The sequence below is a fragment of the Cygnus olor genome, chromosome 5 (assembly GCF_009769625.2).
Source record: "Cygnus olor isolate bCygOlo1 chromosome 5, bCygOlo1.pri.v2, whole genome shotgun sequence".
Lineage (NCBI taxonomy): Eukaryota > Metazoa > Chordata > Aves > Anseriformes > Anatidae > Cygnus > Cygnus olor.
In genome coordinates, this window is record NC_049173.1 from 3,494,399 (window position 1) to 3,500,398 (window position 6,000).

Sequence of the window (6,000 nt, forward strand, 5' to 3'; positions counted from 1 at the left end):
AGCGTCCCCCAAACTGCCCTCCTGCCTGGTTTTTAACCAAGCACATCCTGGTGGGTTTGGGGTGGTTGGGAAGAGCCTCCCCGGGCACGGGGTGCCGAAATTCCCTGGGCAAATCTGGGCACAAACACCGCAGGCAAGGAAGCCGCAGGGATTTCTCCCATTTTACAGAAAGGAAAACTGAGGCTGGAGGCATCCAGGGCTGGGAGGATTTGGAATAACAGAAATAACAGTAGAAAATAACACAGGTGCTAGATTGGGATAACAGTAACCCCAAACTGCTTCCTTTTGCAGGGAATCGAACAGAAAACCAACACACCTTTTAAAGAGGATTATTGTGGGGACCTTTCACTTGCCTCCTGGCCACCCCAGGTGCCCGGTGTGGCCGCAGCGAGCTCCAGGGCTGGATGATGCCGAGGCAGCTGGATGGCTTTGTGCTTGCTGGCTTCGGTCCTCGCCGGAAAGGTCAGCAGCGATCGGGGCGGTAATGAAGTTAGCGCTGGAAAAATAGAGACAGAGCAGATCGGGGCGGTTTAATAAGGTGGGCGTTATTGAATCAGCCGGGTGGGATGAACTTCACCTCCGGGCAGCGCATCTGAAGCGCCGGCAGCTCCGCAGGGAGCAGCGGGGGGCGTTCAGCGGGACCGGGCATGGGGGGGAGTTGCAGGGAACCCACCAAAACACCCCAAAACTTGACCCACCAAAAAAACCCCAAAACTTGAAATTACAGTGGTCTGCGAGCTCCTAGAAGGTGCACAGCGGTGCATAGACGTGGGGAGAGGAAGTCCAGGGGCAAACCCCATTTCCTTCACCTAGGGCACCGTGGAGGGACTGTGTTTCCATGAGGTTTCTGGCACAACCCCACAGCTCTGTGAATCCGGGACACGGAGGGACCTGTGCTGCTGGCTCATCGGTGCTCGTGCTGAGACACAAGGGGGACCAAAGGTGAGAGGAATTCAGGCTGTTTGGCCCAGAGAAAGAGAGCCTCGATAATATCTTCAGGCAGATAAAAGAGGGTTTACCTAAAGAAGGAGGGAGGAAATGCTTGGTTCTCTTTTCCACAATGGAGAGGCAAAAAGAGAGGGGAAAGCGCCCAGAGAAAGATTCAGGTGAGCTCCTAGGGGAGTCTATTTTGTGTATAGGGGGGTGAAGGACTGAAGGGGGTGGGGGGCATCACCATCATCAGAGGTTTTTAAAGCTAAGCCAGAAACCAGGTGTTTAGCCTGGCCCAGGCAGCAGCTCTGTGCTGATGGGACTCTCCCACCCCAGCCCCTTTTCAGACCAGTAAACCCTCCCGGTGGCTCCCTGCTGAAATAGGAGGATGCTGGGGCCGCCGTCCAAGCTCCTGAAAGAGCAACAGCTTTGTCCTCTCCAAAGACAAGCTCAAAACCATGGCCCTCACAGGTAAACCTCCGTGCTGAATCCAGCGCTGAGGAGGCAGCACAAACCCTTGTGACCTCAGGACGGAGAGCACGGCGCTGCTAAAAAAACCACCCCCGGGGCCAGCCAAGACACCAGAGACGCAGCCTGGAAGGCAGCAGAGCTACAGCAAACGCTCGGGGGCCCAGAGACTTCATCGTGCCGTGGGGAGCTGCTCTGGGAGCGCTCCCGAGGTGTGGCAGGGCGATGCCGATGGGATGGGTGGTGAGGGCAGGCGGGTGGCCGTGTCACGCATCTGCTGCTCCCCGGGGAACGGAGAGGCCGGGGGGAGATGGCGCCGCGTGCGCTGCAGCCCGGTGAGACCTACCTGCAGCTCTCGCACAGCAGGCGGAGGTCTCGGTGCAGAGTCAAGCGTGGTCACTGCGGGAAAGGGCAGAAACCAGCTGGGTCGTGGAAAAAGGAAAAAAAAAAAAAAAAAAGCCACCAGAAAATCAGGTCAGGCTCTGAAGGTGGCTCAGCAGGCTGCGGGGAAGCTGTCGGGAAGGAGAACAGCACAATGCCGTTGGGTGAGAGGTGTCCCCGGCAGAGAAGTGGCTGGGGTTGGGGTTCCCCTGTGATGGACGTCATGGTTTCAAGTAGGACTGCGGCACAGAGGTGCCCCAAAACAGCCCAGGAAAGCACTTATCCCTTCTCTGGCTCCCCAGGGCTCTCCACACCAAGCACCAGCTGCTGTTGGGAAACCCCACCTGCACTCAAGAGCCCAAATCCCAGCTCAGCTGCTCCATCCCCATCCCCACCACCGGTGGCTGCTCGGGCAGGGATGGGCAGGTCCCAAACCCGGCCTCACAGCCTGGGCAGGGGACGAGCAAAAGCAGTGGCGCTGCCCCACGCCCAGATGGAAGCGCTGCAGCGGCGTGCCGGGATGCGCAGAGGCAACAAGATATTCCCAGGACCTCACTTGTTTTCCCATCCACACAGAAACACGGAAATGGAGAGGAGGAGAGACCTATTTTGGCCGTCTGCTGTGCTTTTCCTCCCTGAGGGGTTTTAACCGAGGTCCTGTGAAGCCAATGCTGTTTATCCCGGGCTTGCAGCCTCTAGCCCTTTATTCTGCTCATTTTTAAATAACACAAGCGTTGGGCTCCATCAGATCCTCTGGGAGATTTTATTTTTTTTTCCTTAAAGGCTGAGTCCAGGAGATCTGGCTGCCAGAGGATTGATTTTTTTCCAAGCACAGAGGCCCCTTGCCTCCCTCCAGGGCTGTGGTGCAGCCAGGGTCTGCTCACATCATTCCTACTTATTTGGGGTGCTGGAGATGCTGCCGGCTGAGCAGGCAGGTCACTGCAACATCAGTTCCCTGCAGAGAAGCACCGCTGCCTGCCCTCACCTCCTGAATGATGACACGGAAGGATGTCAGTGCCTGGCCAGGAAGAATAGTGATAGCAGCACTGGAAAGAACAAGGAAAAGGAAAATCATAGCAAGAACCCGAAGTTCAGCAAATCCCTTGGAAAGGAGTCAGTGCCTTGCAGGAGCCACGGAAGGATTTCAAAGGACCTGTCGCCAGCACCATGTGGACGACCAGCCTGCAGAGGGGTGGCCATAAGTGACGTGTCCTCCCCAGAAGGGACCCAACACGGACACGGAGCCCCCTGTCAAGTGGAGACGGGGGGATCCCAGGATCCCTTCCTGCGAGATCCTGGGTCCTGGGAGCAGGGCTCGCATCTCAGCTGGCGCAGGACCGCCACCTTCTGTGCCCAAACGGCCCGGGGGCAGAGAGTCACAGAGCCACAGGAGCTGGGAGAGCTCCCTGCCTGGGTCAGCCTGGAGTTAACTTTCCAGGCAAAGCTCTAGGAAAGGAGAAACGCTCAAAAGGCCAGCGCAAAGGCTGGCGCGGCGCTGCTCTGCTCCATCCCAGAAAGCCAAACAGATGGGGCTTGTCCTGCCAGGCAGAGCGGTTTGGGGGGAAATAAAAAGGAGAGGGAGATGCTTCCCTGCAGAATAGCTGTTCCAGAGAACGTGGGTGACATTTCCAGCAGGGCAAGGCATGCTCCACGGTCATGTCCCAGCTAATACAAGGAAGATATGGGCCCGTCTCCAAGCGCTCTGGCTTTGGGCCAGCCGCTTAACTCTTGGCATCTCAGTTCCTCGGCTGAAAAACAGGCGAGCTGTTCTGCCTGGCCTCTCCCTCAACCCCTGGGATCCTCGGGCTCTGGGGGGTGAGGACAGGAGGTACACCTACAGCCCCACACAGTGAGGTGGCCAGAGCAGGGCCTGCTGGACATGGCGGAGACACAAGTGATGGAAAACAGCCCCCAGCTGGCTGTCAGAAACCCCGTCCTGTGCTCGCAGGTGCTACAAGCCTGATTTTGGTGAGGTCAGGTTCAGGAAGCATCATCTGGGTGATTTATGGGTTGCTTTCTGGGGAGCTGTTTCCTCCTGCTCATCCAGTGCTGGGGACTCCCCAGTGCTCGGGACGCTGGGCTCCGGGGCTCAGACACGACCCCATGCTCCTGACCCACCTTCTCCAAGGGAATTTGGTGTCAGCAGTGAAGGGGATAGCACTGAGAGCTCCTGGGACAGCAGGAGGCTGCCTCGGGGAGCTTTCCCTTCTGGATCAGGTGAACAGGCAAAATGCCAAATTCACCACAGGCAGGGTGCGAAGTGCCCAGCTGGACATTGGAGGGGACCACGAGCTCCTGGGCAAGCAGGAGAGCTGCCAGGCACGGCGGGAGGTGACGTGCGGGTGGCCAACCTGCCACCCCATAGCAAGTCCCCTGCCCTCCTTGACCCCATCCCCGCCAGGGTTGGGGGATTTGGGGGTTCACGGAGGCAAATCCAACTGCAAAACGCAAAACCTTATGTCAGGAAGAAGTCCCAAGGCATCCTAAACCAGAAGCATATTTGGGGAGTGAGTCAGTGGAGGGGGGAAGCAAACAGAGAGTTGCACCCTTTGACTTGATGAAAAAAGCATATGGCAACAGCCAGGATTGCGAACAACACTCCCGCTCCGGCAGCCGAGCCAGAATGCAAAATCATGACTCAACCATCGGGTTTGATCCAAATCTAAAGGAAAATCTCGTTCAGGAGGGGTATCTGCAGGGAGAGCCGGCGGGAACCGATTTAGCAGGTTCATTAACTAAATTGTTTGGAGGGAGTAAAATGATTTTGCAGACGCTTTTAGGCTCATTTTAAAGCCCTGCTTTAAAACACGGCTTCAACTGTGGAGAAACAAGTGCGCTGTGCCTGCGTACATAGTGCACGGAGTACATTTACCCGCGTTACATTTACCCTCACATCCTTTTTCCAGATACCGCCGACTCAACTCGCGAGGACCTCAGCGCTTTACCCAGACACAGCTTGCAGCCAGAGCTCCTGCTTCCCCCAGAAGTATTCCACAGAAGGCTACGAACACGTCACCGTAAATCGTAAATCCAAGAAGGCTGCGGATGCCATCGTGATGACGACACGCAACAAAAAAATTGGCAAAACGCTCGCTGCAACATCCTTACACTCTTGCTTTTCCTTGGGCAGCTGGATGCTGCCCTGAAGCTAATTAAAAGAATAGGAAGCGCTGCAGAATATGGGAATAACAGGACTGCGCCTGCAGATGTTTTCAGGCACCGCCACTTGGCTCGGGCCGCTCGGAACCAAACCTCACCGCAGGGAGGGCAGCGCGGGGCGGCGAGTCCTCAGCGCTTCTTTCCCAAGCCCTCGTGGATGCAGATGTCAAAAGCGCGACTCGCGGTCAGCCCAGCGACTTGGGAAGGGAAGGGAAGCGATCCCTAGAAAGCAGCCCCGCGGTGCCGGGTGGGAAGCTGGCGGGACGCAGCGGTCCCTCCCTGCTTCAGCCATCAGCATCCCAATTTATGCAGCTCTGGTGAAGGAAGAGACGCTTGTGTGCTGCTAGGGCAGGATGGCAGCCCCACTGCTCCCCTTGGGAAGGGGCAGTGCACCCGTAACCATCAGGACGGGCTGAGAAGGATGCTTAGGGTCCCTGGGGACCCCGCAGGGTGCCTGCTCCAGACCTGGGACCGAGACCCCCCCCGGTCAGGCAGCTCAGCAGCTCCCTTCCCTCCGCCTTGCGCCCACAGCTCCTGCCAGGAGCATCAAGCTGCGACGTGTTCAGCACGTGCCGGCTGATAGGCATCAGGCTGCTGCCAAGCCCTGCCTTGATTTCATCGCTGCCGCTCCTGCCTGCTGCTTCTCCTGCCTGCCTCCCACCGCCGGCTGCAGACGGGTCCCTCCCCGGCACGAGGAGGTGGCAGGTTTCTTCCGTGACAGCAGAGCAAGCATCTTCAGAGGGAACATCTCTGCCCTCTTTTTTCTGCAACCACCACAAAGCAACCCCCCTCTCCTTCCCTCAGTGTGCTCCGGTAAGACGGCAGCGGGGAGATGAGCAGTGTTTGTTTTGGAAGTGACCCGTCCTCCTTTGCAGCTAGGTCTAACCATTTCCGTCCTGAAAGCACGTCTAGCAAGGCTGAAAGTACTTTCAAGGTTATTTTTAAACGCAAGCATCAGTTAAAAATAATTACAGTTGTGAAAATCATTTCTGACAGGTCCCACAGTATTTAATATTCTGGGAAGTTAGCACAAGAGGACGCTGGCAGTTTTAGGCTGGAAAC